General features: G+C 35.0%; 1 protein-coding gene across 13 annotated transcripts in view; it reads left to right on the forward strand.

Moving 5' to 3' along the window:
• Nucleotides 1–11,096: 11,096 nt before the first annotated feature.
• Nucleotides 11,097–19,484, forward strand: part of LOC126808063 (general transcription factor IIF subunit 2) — a 39,290-nt gene continuing 30,902 nt past the window's right edge. For 2 of the 13 annotated variants that reach the window (XM_050533037.2, XM_050533040.2), the window contains exon 1: nucleotides 11,097–11,249. The gene's annotated coding sequence lies outside the window, so the exon portion shown is untranslated. Of the gene's footprint in view, nucleotides 11,258–15,066; nucleotides 15,309–15,656; nucleotides 18,977–19,484 lie in introns of those variants that run through there. The other 11 variants (XM_050533035.2, XM_050533038.2, XM_050533033.2 and 8 more) reach the window with 9 other exon arrangements.

A 19,484-nucleotide genomic window follows, 5' to 3' on the forward strand; every position in this document is an offset into this window, starting at 1 on the left:
GTGTTTCACACAAGCTACGCAGTGTGAAACCCTAATAATTTTAACAAAAACAATAGTGTTTCACACAAGCTACGCAGTGTGAAACCCAAATAATCCGAACAAAAACAATAGTGTTTCACACTGACTACGCAGTGTGAAACCCTAATAATAAGAATAACTAGAACTGCGACGCAGTAATGACGGGTTTCACAGGTGCCATGTTACCCTTGAACTTATGTCAATTCCGGTGCCTCGTTACCCTTGAACTTATGTCACATTTGGTACCAATGAAACCGTTAAACAGATTTCAACGTAAGCATTGCACACGTGTTATGAAATGGACGCAGAATCAAACAAATCCAGCAATATCAATTCCATTTATACATTTGTTACCATGCGTTAGATATGTCAAAAATTTGATCCTGACAAAATCTATTACTAACTTACCCCTAAGTTAGCTGACTATCTAATGGGAACTTAAAATGTGAAAAAAGTTTTAAAAAGTGATCCTGACAAAAGTGGTTATTTCTCGACAAAGAAAGATGGTAGAAGCAATTTTTGAACATCTATATGATCGTATTGATCCAATCTATATCTCCATTGGAATCAAATATCATAATGTTAAACGAATAATAAATATAACTCACTTCAAAAAATATTTGTTTTGAAGGCTAAAAATACATTTTTTGCCAAACGACATTACTTCCGGTGATTATGAAAATGTTAAATTAGTTCCATGAAATCATAAATGGCATCAGGCATCACATGGTGAAAATTTTATGAAAATCAAATAATAATTGACACTTTTATAGACCAAAAACCTTGAAAAGTGACTTGTAGAAAATCGTCTATTTCTCTGCAACCGTAAAAGTTAGGAACCATTTTGTGGTATCTGTATGACCGTATTGATTCATTCTATTTGTTGATTGCAATCAAATGTCATAAATTTAAAAACATTATAAATCAGACTCCTCTGAAAAAAATATCTGTTTTGAAGGCTATAAATACAGTTTTTGCCAATATGACGCTATTTCCGGTGACACTGAAAATGTAAAATTGGATCGGCCCAGTTAAAAATGGCATTAGGCATCATATGGTGAAAAAAAAAATCGGATTAAATTAACTCTTTTACAGGCAAAATAACGTGAAAAGTGACTCATGCAAAATTGCCTATTTCTCGGCAACTGCTAATATTACAAACTAATTTTGACATAAATTGTCATCATATGGATTAATGCTACAGGTTCGTGAAAGTTGTCAAGAAATATTTTAAAATATGAAAAATCTGAATACATTGTAAATAGCTCATTTTTACACCTTTTTTCAGCTTTAAATCAAAATGATGCAAATGCAAAACCGAAATAAAAAAAAACAAAACAAAGAAAGACATATTTTGTGTCTTTAGTATGCGCATTCATCTTGATCTATTAGATTTGTAAACATTAATATTTGCTTTTTAAAAGACCCTTCGACACGTCAAAATTGAAGTTTTGGGCAAAATTACGTCACTTCCGGTGCCGTCAGAAACTTTTATATGTAGAAGTAAGTTGAGAATTTGCACCAGGTGGGCTTTTCTTTTACACAAATCAGACAATAAATAATTAACCCAGAACCCATACACTGAAATTAAAATGCGAAAAATCTTAAAAAGTGATCCTGACAAAATTGGTTATTTCTCAGCAAGGGAAGGTGTTAGAAACAATTTTGTGATATCAATATAATCGTATTGATTGATACTATTTGTCAATAGGAATCAAATATCATAATTTTACACCAATAATGAATATCGCTTACTTCAAACAATTACTTGTTTTAGAGGCTAAAAATACAGTTTTTGACAAACTGACGGTACTTCCGGTGATAATGAAAATACTAAATTACTTGTATGAAATCGTAAATGGCGTTAGGTATCACAAAGTGAATTTTTTTTATGAAAATCGAATAATAATTGCCGCTTTTATGGACCAAAAACTTTGAAAAGTGACCTGCTGAAAATCGTCTATTTCTCCACAACTGAAGAAGTTAGAAAACATGTTGTGATATCTATATGATCGTATGGGTTCATTCTATTAGTTGATTGGAATCAAATATCATAATTTTGAAAACATTACAAACCAGACTCGTTTGAATAAAATATCTGTTTTGAAGGCTATAAATACATTTTTTGCCCAAATGGCGTCATTTCCGGTGACATTGAAAATGTTAAATTGGTTTGAACTAGTCTAAATTGACATTACGCATCAAATGGTGTCATTTTTATGAAAATCCAATAATAATTGGCTCTTTTACAGGCAAAATAGCATAAAAAGTGACTCATGCAAAATTAACCATTTCTCGGCAAATACTCATATTACAAACTAATTTTGACATAGATTCTCTTCGTATGGATTAATGCTACAAGTTTATGATAGTTGCGAAGAAATATTTTGAAATATGAAAAGCCTGAATGGGTTGTAAATAGCTCATTTTTACACCTTTTTTCACCTTTAAATCAAAATGGCGCAAATACAAAACCAAAATTAAAAAAAGCGAGTCCGACATTTTGTGCGCCTTTTTTAGGGGCATTTATCTTGATCTATCAGATTTGCAAAAATTAACATTTGCCAGTGAAAAGACGTTCCGACTCGACAAAATTGGAGTTTTTAGCAAAATTGCGTCACATCCGGTGCCGATAGAAAACTTTACCGGTAATAAAAAAATTGAGAATTTGCACCATGGAGCATATAAACTTTGTTTTATAAAAATCGGGCAATAAATAATTAACCTAGAACCGATGAACTGAATTAGCCAATAGCGGCCAAGAAAAATTATCGAGAAAAAAAATGTTCACATTTTTGATCAAATCAGACGACCCCTTAACCCTGGTTAAAATGCCATAAATAATTTTTCATTAATAAAAAAAGTTTTTTGTCAAAATTTAAATTTTCAAAATTTGGCGCCTAATATCTCCGAAGATTCGTCGAAAATCAAAAATCTATACTACCGTAGCTATGTGCCCTGTCTCAGGCTATGTCAAAATGTATCCAATGTTAAAATCCGACGATTATTGTTAATATTACTGCAATATTTCAAAAAACGACAACTTTGGCGTTTCGGACATTTCGCATAGTCGCAGAACGTTCGAAATAGCTTTAATCTCTAAGTCACACCCACTTTCCAAGTAAAACCGAAGACATCGAATTGATTCGACAAGTAGTTTCTGAGATATGCTCAAGTGGAAAAAAAAAATAATAATAATAAGAATAATCTTAACAAAAACACTGGCTACGCAGTGTGAAACCCTAATAATCTTAACAAAAACAATAGTGTTTCACACAAGCTACGCAGTGTGAAACCCTAATAATCTTAACAAAAACAATAGTGTTTCACACAAGCTACGCAGTGTGAAACCCTAATAATAATTTTAACAAAAACAATAGTGTTTCACACAAACTACGCAGTGTGAATCCCTAATAAGCCAAAGTCGCGTACCACGTTTCGTTTCCATAGAAGTAGTAAGGCGGGCGTGGTTCTGTTAGCTCAGCCTCGGATACTATTGTAGCCTACCACGTTAATAGATAGACTTCGATACTGATCGAGATAACCGTACCACGCCCGACTTACGTGGTATACTCGCGGTTATCTCTTATACCACGTTTTTTGTACCGAAGTCGCGTACCACGTTGTACTTTCGCATCATCCTCGTATTTTATTATACCACGTTTTTACCTGTTAGGTTACCAAAGCCGCGTAAAACGTTTCCGTTGTATACAAACAGTAAGGTGGGCGTGGTACGGTTATCTCAGCCCCGGATTGTATTATACCACTTTTTTAAACCATCAACACATGGTACTTTATAGGCCATGTACTGTACCCATTTAAAAAGACCCTACGTGGTATATTGGGTAGATATGAAACAAAACGTGGCAGGTAAAAACGTGACAGGTAAAAACGGGGTATAAAAATATGTGGATGATACGAGATTGCCATGAGTTGATAGTTTAAAAAAAAGTGGTAAAATTGGGTATATATTTTTATACCCCGTTTTTACCTGCCACGTTTTGTTTCATATATACCCAATCTACCATGGGTTGATAATTTTAAAAAAAGTGGTATAATACAATCAGGGGCTGAGATAATCGTAGCACGCCCGCCTTACTGGTTCTATACAAACGGAACGTGGTATGCGATTTCGGTACAAAAAAACGTGGTAACCGCGAGTATACCACGTTTCAGTTGTATAGAAGCAGTAAGGCGGGTGTGGTACGGTTATCTCGATCAGTGTCGAATTCTATATTATTATGATTTTTGTACCGATGTCGCGTACCACGTTCCGTTTATATAGAGCGTGGTACGATTATCTCACCCCCAGATTCTATTGTACCACCTTTTTTCAACTATTAACTCATGGTACTCTCGTATTATCCACATATTTTTAATACCCCCTTTTTACCTGCCACGTTTTGTTTCATATCTACCCAATATACCACGTAGGGTCTTTTAAAATGTGGTACAGTGTGTGGCCTGTAGAGACTAAAAAACATCAAAATGGATTAAATAATCAACACAATTTGCAAAATATACTTCAAATAATGTAAAATCCATAAAACTAAAAAACGCGTGGTTTTAAAGCCGCATCCCACGTTTCATTTGTATTGGAGCAGTAAGGCGAGCATACCACGTTTCAGTTGTATAGAAGCAGTAAGGCGGGTGTGGTACGGTTATCTGGATCAGTATTGAATTCTAGCATACCACGTATTTTGTACCGAAGTCGCGTACCACGTTCATTTTGTATAAAACCAGTAAGGCGAGCGTGGTACGATTATCTCAGTCTCGTATTCTTTTATACCACGTTTTTTGTGCTGAAGTCGCGTACCACGTTCCGTTTGTATAAAACCAGTAAGGCGAGCGTGGTACGGTTATCTCAGCTCTGAATTCTATTATACCAGTAAGGCGAGCATACCATGTTTCCGTTGCACAGAAGTAAGGCGAGCGTGTTACGATTATCTCAGTCTCGTATTCTATTATACCCCGTTTGTTGTACCGAAGTAGCGTGCCACGTTCCGTTTGTATAAAACCAGTAAGGTTATCTCAGCTCTGGATTCTATTATACCAGTAAGGCGAGCATACCACGTTTCCGTTGCATAGAAGTAAGGCGGGCGTGATACGGTTATCTCAATCTCGGATTCTATTATACCACGGGTTTTTTTTTTGTACCGAAGTCGCGCACCACGTTCCGTTATTTCAGCCCCGGGTTCTATTATACCACTTTTGTTTATTAACTATTAACTCAGGGTACTCTCGTATCATCCACATATTTTATTATACACCTTTTTTACCTGCCATATTTTGTTGAATATCTACCCAAAATATACCACTTATGGTCTTTTTAAATGGGGTGCAGTATATAGCGGGCCCGACTAATCACCGGAATTCATTTACAATCACCGGAATTCACATATAATCACCGGAATTCACTTCGAAAACCCCCGATTCCTCCCACAAAACTAATTTATTTTAAATGTATAATACATTATAATGTAACGAATTACTATTTTGATATCTCCACAGGCCAAATAAAGGCCATGTGTGTGTATTTATTTGAAAGACTACCGGAATTCATTTCAAATATATGCATCATGGTTATGATAACGTAGGGCGCGTCGTATTACCCAATTATAGGCCGAACTCCAAAATAACACTAAAAAACAATTTGCGTCGAGTTACCCAATAACTCCAAAATAACAACCAATAACTTCAAAAATATTGACTGTGGAAACACAAAATAACAATTAAGTATGAGTTTAAGAAGCGTGACTGTTTTTTGTCCAAATCGGTGATTTTGTTGACAGAAACTTGTGTATACTTTCGTTGCAATTCGTTGTAATGTATTGTAACAAAAGGTTGATAATAGTTTATTAAAATAAACAATTTAATATTATAGCTATATTTATTTATTTACAATTGCAAATTGCGCCGATTGTCACTTTCGGTCATCGACATCGTAACTTGTTTTGAAATAAATAAATGAAATCAATTTAAATAAGTTCCGCTGACAATTAATTGTCTTTGTTCAGAGTATTCTCATGTTATGATAGTTTATTATGTTGTGATTGTACGTGATTTGTCACTTTATACAATGACAATACTTACATGTACATTTAATAGGATTTGTAAATCCGATATTTTGACCATTTAAGGGAGATTACTCGACATGTGGGGAGAAAATCTCGTAACTCGTCAAATTTGAGATGTTTTAAAACAATTATGTGTAGAACCATTTTGTAATTCATCAAAAAGCCTCTTTTATCAGCATTTCAGTCCTAATTTTAACTTTCAATATTATTTGACCAAATCCATACACCGGAATTCACTACACAATCTTCCTATTTACTTATATTTTTCCATTAATATTAATATTGAATTACTTTAAAACACATAAAATCACCGGAATTCACATTGAAAACACATAAACACCGGAATTCACATTGAAAACATATAAACACCGGAATTCAGTTTCAACATATCTGAATTCGCACTGAAGACCTTCGTATTTACTAATATTTTACGTTAATAATAAATTACTTTAATTCACCGGGATTCACTTTGAAAACATATAAACATCGGAATTCACTTCCAACATATCGGAAATCGCACTTAAGACCTTCGTATTTACTAATATTTTACATTAATAATAAATTACTTTTAAATACCGAAAATCACCGGAATTCACATTGAAAACATATAAACACCGGAATTCGCATTCAAATATCGGAATTCGCACTTCAGACCTTCGTACTCGATCACAAATATTTTACAATAATAATAAATTACTTTAAAACACCGGAATTCACTTACAAAATATCTGAATTCGCACTTTAGACCTTCGTATTTACTAATATTTTACATTAATAAAAAATTACTTTAAAACACCGGAATTCACTTTGAGAAAATCGGAATTCGCCCCAAGACAATTGTATTTACCTATATTTTGCATTAATATTAATACTAGAATGTATCTGCTGTAAAACGATATTTCCAGATGGTCAACTCGGGGAAACACATTAAAAACGCAGCAGTAATCTATGGAAGACCAAATGGGACAATATTCATGATTCTTGTTTCTACATTCCAGTTTGAACATTTTAGACATGAACGCAACATTCTAAACTAATGATTCTTGTTTCTACATTCTTATGTCAAAATCAACATTTTAAACAAAAAATTGACTTTATGTTTCATTTTCGGCGTTTTATCGGTAACTTTTATATATCATTAAATATTAAAATTAAAAAATATTTTCTTAATTTCACACGACTAAGAAATCAATTCATTGGTTTCTGAAAGTATCTAAAAAAAAAATCTGGAATTTGAACTCTTATGAAAATATTTTCTACGTTTCAAAAAGTCTTGAAGTTAATATCTTGAAATGAAAATGTCCAGAAAAATATCATGAATTATCAACATTATTACACCAGAGGGCGTTAGCGTATGTGTACAACTTTGATACAGACTATAGATTAGAAATCAAAAGTAGACTTTTCCACGAGTGGAAGTGGGCCTTTGCTGTGTTTACAGTACACGTATTTAGTTGCATGAAACAGAAATTAAGCTCGAGATATAATAACAATACAAATAACTTCTATAATTTAAACAGCTAAAAAAATTAGGACAAAGGCCATTCTTACATATTCGCTGTTATTTGTTTACTTTTTCATATGTTTACAAATTAGACCTACACGTGTTTCGAATATGGCAAAAATGGATGATAATGCTGTGTTTTAAATGGAATCTATTCACTGTTATTTGTTTGCAAATTAGACTTACACGTGTTTCGAGTGGAAAAATCTACTTTTGATTTCTAATCTATAGTCTGTATCAAAGTTGTACTCATACGCTAACGCCCTCTGGTGTAATAATGTTGATAATTCATTATATTTTTCTGGACATTTTCATTTCAAGATTTTAACTTCAAGACTTTTTGAAACGTAGAAAATATTTTCATAAGAGTTCAAATTCCAGATTTTTTTTAGATACTTTTAGAAACCAATGAATTGACTTCTTTGTCGTGTAAAATTAAGAAATTATTTTTTAATTTTAATATTTAATGATATATAGAGGTTAATATTTAATTTTAATATTTAATGATATATAAAAGTTACCGATAAAACGCCGAAAATGAAACATAAAGTCAATTTTTTGTTTAAAATGTTGATTTTGTGCATGAAATGTTGACATAAGAATGTAGAAACAAGAATCATTAGTTTAGAATGTTGCGTTCGTGTCTAAAATATTCAAATTGGAATGTAGAAACTAGAATCATGAATATTGTCCCATTTGGTCTTCCATAGTAATCCATGTAAAATGTCAAACCGAACATTTCTCGAATGTAGATGAGCTAAGTTTATTCGAAAATTAACTTAGTAATAATCAGCCAATCAAATAATTATAAAGTCTCATCAATAATGGTTTGGATGTTTTCATAAATAATTAGTCCGGTGGCTGAAGGGGGGGAATCGCCACCCGAGCTGTGAATTTATGAGACCAAGTTTATCTAGACCAGTTTTTTGCGTAGATTCCGAATATTGGTGGTGATCAGGCGTTTGAGGAGGCGTTTTCGAGATATAGGGGGTCAAATGTCTACAATTGGGGGGGGGGGGGGCTGATGTCATTATGTTGACGTAATATATTAATAAAACATAAATTTCTAAGACTGCCCATCTATGTGTTTAAGATGCTCCTGGACAACTGCTTTGATTTGTGGGGAGGTGGGGTGGGGACAGCAGGTATAAGGTGTGTGTGTGGAGGGGGGGGGGGGGGTGTCATTATGTTGACATAATATATTAATAAAACATAAATTTCTAGGGCTGCCCATTTTTAAATAAGTGTTTATGATGCCCCTGGACAGCTATTTTGATTTGTGGGGAGGTGGGGTGGGGGAAGCAGGTGTGCGTGTATGGATGGGGGGAGGGTACATTTGGCGGGAAGTGAGTTCACGTTGATGATTTTCTTAGAGCTTGGTAAAAACATTATTTTTAATTCCACTGCACATCTCTAAATATGTGTATACGATTACCGTTGTATGCGGCAGGATAAATGTATTTTGGGGGACAGAAACCACTTGGTTCAAAATTGACCTGAAAAGTGTTTTCTCGAGTTTTCGTTCAGTGCCAATATCGTCATTCAAAATATTAAATTATAATGGTACTTTTCGAGAGATCTGGAAATTTACATAAAAAACACATGTTTAGATATTAGTTTATTCTTATAATATGTGCGGGATAGATATCCTCTTGATGGCTGATCAACAGCCTGCGTATATCCTTTGGATATGCTTCAGTTACCCATTCATCTTGTTCCATCATTAATTTTGCGACCTGTCTCCATATTGTTGCAACATAATTATTGCGTTTAATGTGCAGCAAAAGACTACTCGGGCAAGATGGTAATAAAGAAAGAAAGTTTTGTTATTTTTCATCACAATTAAAATTTCTCCAGAAGATATTTCTTCTAGTGTCATCTACAAACAATTTTTTCTAAACCAGCAATTACGTCATCAGAAGCATCATTTGTCTATCCCAGCTCTTTAAAAATTCTTAGAAAGTTAGGATTATCTTGAAAAAGAAAGACAGATAGTCATTACTACCGAAAGCATGTACCGTAGGCCGAGATATTCTCGACACTTTCAATACTAATCTTGATTGGATCAAAAAATATCAAGATTAGTATTGAAAGTGTCGAGAATATCCTAGAACTGACAACCTACCACAAGAACACCAAAATATCTTACCTACTCCTCTTCGCAATGCAAATTAATGGAGGTGCTGAAACAAATTGTATTTTGCATTCTTGCTCGGGCGAAATAGACATCCCAATCATTCTCTTCGCAAACAATGATCCAAATATACAAATTTTGATCGATAATGAGACGGGCAAAGGTAGAAAATATCGCGAAAGACGACTTACATCACTAGATGACGCTAGAAAAAAGATTTTCTGGGTGAAAAAATAACAGACCTTTCTTTATTACCACCTTGCCGTATACGTGGTCTTTTGCTGCATGACTGGAATGAAGATTTACAATGTGAATTGGTTCCTGAAGCATATCCAAAGGATATGCGAGCTGTTGGCCAGCAACCAAGAAAATATTTATCTCGCTCATAGGAACTTTTGATTTTGAATCTTCTGATGAAGACTAATAAGAATAAACTAACAACTAAACATATCTCTGAGTTAATGTGTTTTTGATTTACATTTCCAGATCTCTTGAAAAGTACCATTAAAATTTAATATTTTGAACGAAAACGCTATTGAGATACCACTTTAAGCTCAATTATGAACAAAATGAGTTCTGTCCACAAAATACATGTTGCCACCCGCCATCACCCGCACCGCCCCCTCCCCCCCACGGCGGCCACTCACCCCGGTGTCACCCCCATACAATAGGAATCTTATAAACATATTTAGAGATGTTTCATCAAGCTCTTAGAAAATCTTCATTTAAATCAACGTGAATTCATTTCCTCGCCAATTTTATCCCCACCCCACCCCTCCACACGCGCACACCTGCTACCCCCCACCCCACCTCCCCATAAATCAAAACAGTTGTCCAGGGGCATCGTAAACACTTATTTCTAGGCAGTCCTAGAAATTTATGTTTTATTAATATATTATGTCAACATAGACATCCCCCCCCCCCCCCCATTGTAGACATTTGACCCCCTATATCTCGAAAACGCACCCTCAAACGCCTGATCACCAGCCAGATTCGAAATCTACGCAAAAAACTGGTCTAGAAAAACTTGGTCTCATAAATTCACAGCTCGGGTGGCGATTCCCCCCCCCCCCCCTTCAGCCACCGGACTATATTGGGTAATTCGACGCAAATTGTTATTATGTGTTATTTTGGAGTTCGGCCTATTGGGTAATACGACGCGCCCTACGTTATCATAATCATGATGCATATATTTGAAATGAATTCCGGTAGTCTTTCAAATAAATTCACCTACAGCGCCTTTATCTGGCCTGTGGAGAGATCAAAATGTATTATACATTAAAATAAGTGAGTTTTGTGGGAGGAATCGGGGATTTTAGAAGTGAATTCCGGTGGTTGTAAATGAATTCCGGTGTATCCGGTGAATTCCGGTGATTAGTCTACCCCGTATATAGCCTATAAAAACGTGAAAATGGATTAAATAATCGACATAATTTGCTAAAGTCGCGTACCACGTTTCGTTTGTATAGAAGCAGTAAGCGAACGTGGTACTGTTATCTCAGCCTTGGATTCTACTGTACCACGGTTTTTTTACTTATCAACACATTGCACTTTCGTATCATCATATTTAATTGGCTGGGGCTATTTGCCACATGTGGTAAGACAATCCGGAGACTATTTGCCACATGTGACAAGTCTCATTTCATGTGGCACGGCTACAGACCACAATTATCAACCGATTTCAATGAAACTTACAGATTATAATAAGAGTATTAAGAGCTCAAACTAGCCAAAATTTCGGCCACTTCCGGTTAGCGGTTTACGAGATATCAGGTTACCACACATTTCATGTGGCACGGCTACAGACCACAATAATCAACCGATTTCAATGAAACTTACAGATTATAATAAGAGTTTTAAGAGCTCAAACTAGCCAAAATTTCGGCCACTTCCGGTTAGCGGTTTCCGAGATATCAGGTTACCACACATTTCATGTGGCACGGCTACAGACCACAATTATCAACCGATTTTAATGAAACTTACAGATTATAATAACATTAATAATATCTCAAACTAGCCAAAATTTCAGCCACTTCCGGTTAGCGGTTTACGAGATATCAGGTTACCACACATTTCATGTGGCACGGCTACAGACCACAATTATCAACCGATTTCAATGAAACTTACAGATTATAATAAGAGTATTAAGAGCTCAAACTAGCCAAAATTTCGACCACTTTCAGTTAGCGGTGTCCGAGATATCAGGTTACCACACATTTCATGTGGCACGGCTACAGACCACAATTATCAACCGATTTTAACGAAGCTTACAGATTATAATAACATTAATAATATCTCAAACTAGCCAAAATTTCGGCCACTTCCGGTTAGCGGTTTCCGAGATATCAGGTTACCACACATTTCATGTGGCACGGCTACAGACCACAATTATCAACCGATTTTAATGAAACTTACAGATTATAATAACATTAATGATATCTCAAACTAGCCAAAATTTCGGCCACTTCCGGTTAGCGGTTTCCGAGATATCAGGTTACCACACATTTCATGTGGCACGGCTACAGACCACAATTATCAACCGATTTTAACGAAACTTACAGATTATAATAAGAGTATTAATATCTCAAACTAGCAAAAATTTCGGCCACTTCCGGTTAACGGTTTCCGAGATATCAGGTTACCACACATTTCATGTGGCACGGCTACAGACCACAATTATCGACCGATTTCAATGAAACTTAGAGATTATAATAAGAGTATTAATATCTCAAACTAGCCAAAATTTCGGCCACTTCCCGTTAACGGTTTCCGAGATATCAGGTTACCACACATTTCATGTGGCACGGCTACAGACCACCATTATCAACCGATTTCAATGAAACTTACAAATTATAATAAGAGTATTAAGAGCTCAAACTAGCCACAATTATCAACCGATTTTAATGAAACTTACAGATTATAATAACATTAATAATATCTCAAACTAGCCAAAATTTCGGCCACTTCCGGTTAGCGGTTTCCGAGATATCAGGTTACCACACATTTCATGTGGCACGGCTACAGACCACAATTATCAACCGATTTTAACGAAACTTACAGATTATAATAACATTAATAATATCTCAAACTAGCCAAAATTTCGGCCACTTCCGGTTAGCGGTTTCCGAGATATCAGGTTACCACACATTTCATGTGGCACGGCTACAGACCACAATTATCAACCGATTTCAATGAAACTTACAGATTATAATAAGAGTATTAATATCTCAAACTAGCCAAAATTTCGGCCACTTCCGGTTAGCGGTTTCCGAGATATCAGGTTACCACACATTTCATGTGGCACGGCTACAGACCACAATTATCAACCGATTTTAACGAAACTTACAGATTATAATAAGAGTATTAATATCTCAAACTAGCAAAAATTTCGGCCACTTCCGGTTAACGGTTTCCGAGATATCAGGTTACCACACATTTCATGTGGCACGGCTACAGACCACAATTATCGACCGATTTCAATGAAACTTAGAGATTATAATAAGAGTATTAATATCTCAAACTAGCCAAAATTTCGGCCACTTCCCGTTAACGGTTTCCGAGATATCAGGTTACCACACATTTCATGTGGCACGGCTACAGACCACCATTATCAACCGATTTCAATGAAACTTACAAATTATAATAAGAGTATTAAGAGCTCAAACTAGCCACAATTATCAACTGATTTTAATGAAACTTACAGATTATAATAACATTAATAATATCTCAAACTAGCCAAAATTTCGGCCACTTCCGGTTAGCGGTTTCCGAGATATCAGGTTACCACACATTTCATGTGGCACGGCTACAGACCACAATTATCAACCGATTTTAACGAAACTTACAGATTATAATAACATTAATAATATCTCAAACTAGCCAAAATTTCGGCCACTTCCGGTTAGCGGTTTCCGAGATATCAGGTTACCACACATTTCATGTGGCACGGCTACAGACCACAATTATCAACCGATTTCAATGAAACTTACAGATTATAATAAGAGTATTAATATCTCAAACTAGCCAAAATTTCGGCCACTTCCGGTTAGCGGTTTACGAGATATCAGGTTACCACACATTTCATGTGGCACGGCTACAGACCACAATAATCAACCGATTTCAATGAAACTTACAGATTATAATAAGAGTATTAAGAGCTCAAACTAGCCAAAATTTCGGCCACTTCCGGTTAGCGGTTTCCGAGATATCAGGTTACCACACATTTCATGTGGCACGGCTACAGACCACAATTATTTACCGATTTCAATGAAACTTACAGATTATAATAAGAGTATTAAGAGCTCAAACTAGCCAAAATTTCGACCACTTTCAGTTAGCGGTGTCCGAGATATCAGGTTACCACACATTTCATGTGGCACGGCTACAGACCACAATTATCAACCGATTTTAACGAAGCTTACAGATTATAATAACATTAATAATATCTCAAACTGGCCGAAATTTTGGCTAGTTTGAGATATTATTAATGTTATTATAATCTGCAAGTTTCATTGAAATCGGTTGATAATTGGGGTCTGTAGCCGTGCCACATGAAATGTGTGGTAACCTGATATCTCGGAAACCGCTAACCGGAAGTGGCCGAAATTTTGGCTATTTTGAGGTAGTATTAATGTTATTATAATCTGTAAGTTTCATTGAAATCGGTTGATAATTGTGGTCTGTAGCCGTGCCACATGAATTTTGTGGTAACCTGATATCTCCGAAACCGCTAACCGGAAGTGGCCGAAATTTTGGCTATGCTGAGATATTATTAATGTTATTATAATCTGTAAGTTTCATTGAAATCGGTTGATAATTGTGGTCTGTAGCCGTGCCACATGAATTGTGTGGTAGCCTGATATCTCCGAAACCGCTAACCGGAAGTGGCCGAAATTTTGGCTAGTTTGAGATATTACTAATGTTATAATAATCTGTAAGTTTCATTAAAATCAGTTGATAATTGTGGTCTGTAGCCGTGCCACATGAAATGTGTGGTAACCTGATATCTCGGAAACCGCTAACCGGAAGTGGCCGAAATTTTGGCTAGTTTGAGATATCATTAATGTTATTATAATCTGTACGTTTCATTGAAATCGGTTGATAATTGTGGTCTGTAGCCGTGCCACATAAAATGTGTGGTAACCTGATATCTCGGAAACCGCTAACCGGAAGTGGCCGAAATTTTGGCTATTTTGAGATATTATTAATGTTATTATAATCTGTAAGTTTCATTGAAATCGGTTAATAATTGTGGTCTGTAGCCGCAGGGCTATTTTGACATTCTTGCTTACCACATGTGGCAAATAGCCACTGCCTATTTAATTGTACCACGTTTTTATCTGCTACGTTTTGTTTCATATTATCTACCCAGTAGTCCAATATACCACGTAGGGTCTTTTTAAATGGGTTAAAATACATTTTACACCGTGCCTAAATGGCGATTATTTTAACCGACTGATCGACTGTCTGAATTAGATTATATTAAACATTAAGTGTAAATATCATCTATAAATAGTATAAAACATCGAAATTCATTAAATAATTAATGTAATTTGCAAAATTTGCTTTTAATAAGGTAAAATCACCAAAATTATAAAGTACGTGGTACCAAAATCTCGTACCACGTTACATTTGTATAGAAGTAATAGGGACGAACGTGGTATTTTGGAGCGTGGTATTTAGCCACTGCCCTAAACAATTGTATTTACTTACATTTTGCATTAAATCCTCCCACAAAACTAATTTATTTTAAATGTATAATACAATTTAAATATATCTCCACAGACCCAATGAAGGCATTCTAGGTGTATTTATTTGAAAGACTACCGGAATTCATTTCAAATACATAGAGGATATTTGTCGTTTTAGAGTGAATAACATATTTTATTTCATCGAGAAGCAAGAAAACTTATATTTTCACGAATGCGTAGCATGAGTGAAAATATAAACGTTTTCTTGCTTAGAGATGAAATAAAATATGTTATTCACGACAAAACGACAAATGTTCTATTTATTTTATGATTTTACAATCATTTTAGGTAAAAACAACATGGACTACAGCTAGCCAGTGGAATAACACTTTAATTCACTGATAAAACGCGGTATTCCACTACTGATCATAAAATAAATGTATATAGTATATGGTAATTTATGTTACATTGTCTAATAAATATTTCGATCTTTCCACAGATGACATAAAATACACGACCACACACAATAATGTTATGGGTTACCCCGCTGTAGTTACCGGAATTCACTTGAAAACTACGACATACTATACGTGTACACCGTAGTATACGATACGTGTACACCGTAGTATAAGATACGTGTACATTGGTAGCATGGCTTACCTTAGACAATCTCTATGAATAACAATAATATGTATCACTTGATGTACCTCCAAGATAACAGGATGGGCAGGTAAAGGGAATAGAGGAATATTGGCCAAAAAAGTTAAACTCCAACTAAGTAAATTTTCACAATCACAATGAAACGATACACCACAACAATCGCACAAGATACTTTTAGTCTTTTCACAATCTCGCCCTACTGGAGTATTTATTCCAAGTTTAATCTTTCTACGAGTAGCCATGACTTTTGATGAAAATATGAAAGACAATAATTTGTAAAGATTATAGAAATAATTGCAAGTGAGATGTACTAAATGCAAGGGACCCATTTACAATGTGCATCATTTTATGCCTAGGAGTAGGTCACAGACCGACGTTGCCATGCTTGTCTGTATTTTGTGTGGAATGTGGTGATTTCCTGCCTCTGATTAGAGACAATCAACAAACGGCCCTATCAACATACAGGTTGAACATAAATCTAAACTTCATATCCACGGCAGATTAATTATTAAAATAACTACCGTACTGAACACGTCAACACATCAGGTGTTCATTTAAGGAATAATCTTTTTAAAACTTTATTTGATTGGCTTGTTATTACCGAGTTAATTTTCGAATAAACTTGGCTCATCTACACTGAGAACGTTTTGCTCCACATTCGAGAAATGTTTGATTTGACATGGGATAATGCTGCGTTCTAATCATATTGTCTTTCCCGAGTTGACCATCTGGAAATATCGTTTTAACCGCCTCGCTAGACATATTAATCATCCAGTTCATGATTTGTTTTTATGGTATTTTTATACGCCCACATTTTCATGTGGACGTATATTGTTGTTGCCCCTGTCCTCCGTCCGTCCGTCCACAATTGTTTGTGAACAGTCTACAGGTCACAATTTTTATCCAATTTCAATGAAACTTGAAATATAGGTTTATCACCCTAAGATAGGGGTTCCTTTCGATATTGGCATGTATCGGACTGTAACTTCATGGATTATGGCCACTGATTCTACGAAAAATCACGTTTTTAGCTTGTGAACACTGTAGAGGTCACAATTTTTATCCGATTTGGTTTAAACTTGAAATGTATGCTTATAACCCAAAGATCACGGTTCCTTATACCACCGTTAAACCCTAAGGATGGCTGACAGACAAGATGGCCGCCGTTCGTTCTCAAATGGCGTAAAAATATGGTATATCAAGGTTGTGGACCCTATAGAGGTCACAATTTTTATCCGATTTTGTTGAAAATTGAAATGTAAGTTTTTAACCCAAAGATCTCGGGTCCTTTCGATATTCGCGCATATCGGACAATAACTTCCTGAATTATGGCCCCTGATTGTACGAAAAATAGCGTTATTAGCTTGTGGACCCTATAGAGGTCATAATTTTTATCCGATTCAAAAAAACGTATTATCATATGACCGTTAAACCCTAAGGACGGCTGAGTTAAAATTTCGTGAAAATCGACCCAAAACTGACAGGCAAAATGGCCGCCCCTCGTTCTCAAATAGCGTAAAAAAGGTTGTGGACCCTATAGAGGTCACAATTTTTATCAGATTTTGTTGAAACTTGAAATGTAAGTTTATAACCCAAAGATCTCGGTTCCTTTCGATATTCGCGCATATCGGAACGTAACTTCCTGAATTATGGCCCCTGATTGTACGAAAAATCGCGATTTTAGCTTGTGGACCCTATAGAGGTCATAATTTTTATCTGATTTAAAAAAACGTATTATTATATCACCGTTGCACCCTAAGGAAGGCTGAGTTCGAATTTCGTGAACATTGGCCCAAAACTGACAGACAAAATGGCCGCCCCTCGTTCTCAAATAGCGTAAAAATATGGTATATCAAGGTTGTGGACCCTATAGAGGTCCCAATTTTTATCCGATTTTGTTGAAACTTGAAATGTAAGTTTATAACCCAATGATCTTGGTTCCTGTCGATATTTGCGCATATTGAATTGTTATTTCCTGAATTATGGCCCTTGATTGTAGGAAAAATCACTTTCTTTTTAGCTTGTTCTCTATCCATCTCTCGAAAATGTGGGCGTATCCTGCCTGGCAGCAGCTGTTTTTTTATTTCTTTCAATTTCTTACAACAGATACATTCTAGTATTAATATTAATGCAAAATATATGTAAATACAATTGTTTTAAAGTAATTTATTATTAATGCAAACTATTGGTAAATAATAGGAATTCCCATATTTTGAAAGTGAATTCCAGTGTTTATATGTTTTCTAAGTGAATTCCGGTGATTTTCAGTGTTTTAAAGTAATTTATTATTAATGTAAAATATTAGTAATTAGGGAGGTCTTAAGTGCAAATTCTGATATATGTTTTTGATGTAATTCCGGTGATTTTAGGTGTTTTTATTATTAATGCAAATAGGTATTAGTATAGCGCTCTTGAGAAACTAGTTTGTTGGATATTCAGCGTTTTATAAATAGATTTCCAATATTTTGAAAGTGAATTCTAGTGCTTATATGTTTTCAAGGTGAAAGTTAGGATTTTCGCTGATTTTAAGTAATTCAATATTAATATTAATGTAAAATATAAGTAAATAGGTAACATGGTATAGATGTAATTCAAAAATATGAATAATGTGTACAGTTTGCGTATACGTCTAGGGGTCTTTGATTAGCAGTGTGGAGAAACCAGAGAAATCCAACAAACCTAATCTTTGAATGAATGAACATAATGTAACACAGTTCTATGGATAGAGACAAGTGAAATCTTGTCGGAATGTCAAGATTATATGATATAGTGATTGTTATCACGTGTTGTGTTAGTTAAACCCAACAAAGTTGGGCAGGTGACCATACTCCTTGTCACGTAGAAGCTTGGGATTGAAGCCATGCCACTTGTTTCAGTGACAGACCTTATAATGGTATCTAAATCTCACTGTAACCCGGGTATCATTTAATCTTGTGTATTTAGCACTAATTTCTTCATCAAATCTTTGTAAAATTGTTTAAAATCACCAAAAATCATCTAATTTGTACTTGTGTCCAGTTTAAAGCTGACTGATTAATTATTTTTGATAATGAGTGTCAAATTTACAAGTATTTAATTTCCTGACCACTATTTAAAAAATCATTATACATCAATAATCAATTGGGTTGTTTATTTATTAACAGTGATCGAGAAATTAAACCCTTGTAAATTAGATGATTTTGGGTGATTTTTAAATGATTTTTACGAATTTTTAAAGAAAGATTTGATATGAAACGAATGTGAAAGAAATTAGTGCTAGCTAGATGCACAAGATTAAATGATACCAGGGTTACAGTGTCTAAAGCGCAGTGTGGCACTTGTTAGACCACTTTGTCTCAGGTGCAAAGTCTTAAATACGCAACCTGGCACACTAGGTACATTTTCACAAGAAATTCTTCAAG

Source organism: Patella vulgata, chromosome 1 (genome assembly GCF_932274485.2).
Source record: "Patella vulgata chromosome 1, xgPatVulg1.2, whole genome shotgun sequence".
NCBI classification, from domain to species: domain Eukaryota; kingdom Metazoa; phylum Mollusca; class Gastropoda; family Patellidae; genus Patella; species Patella vulgata.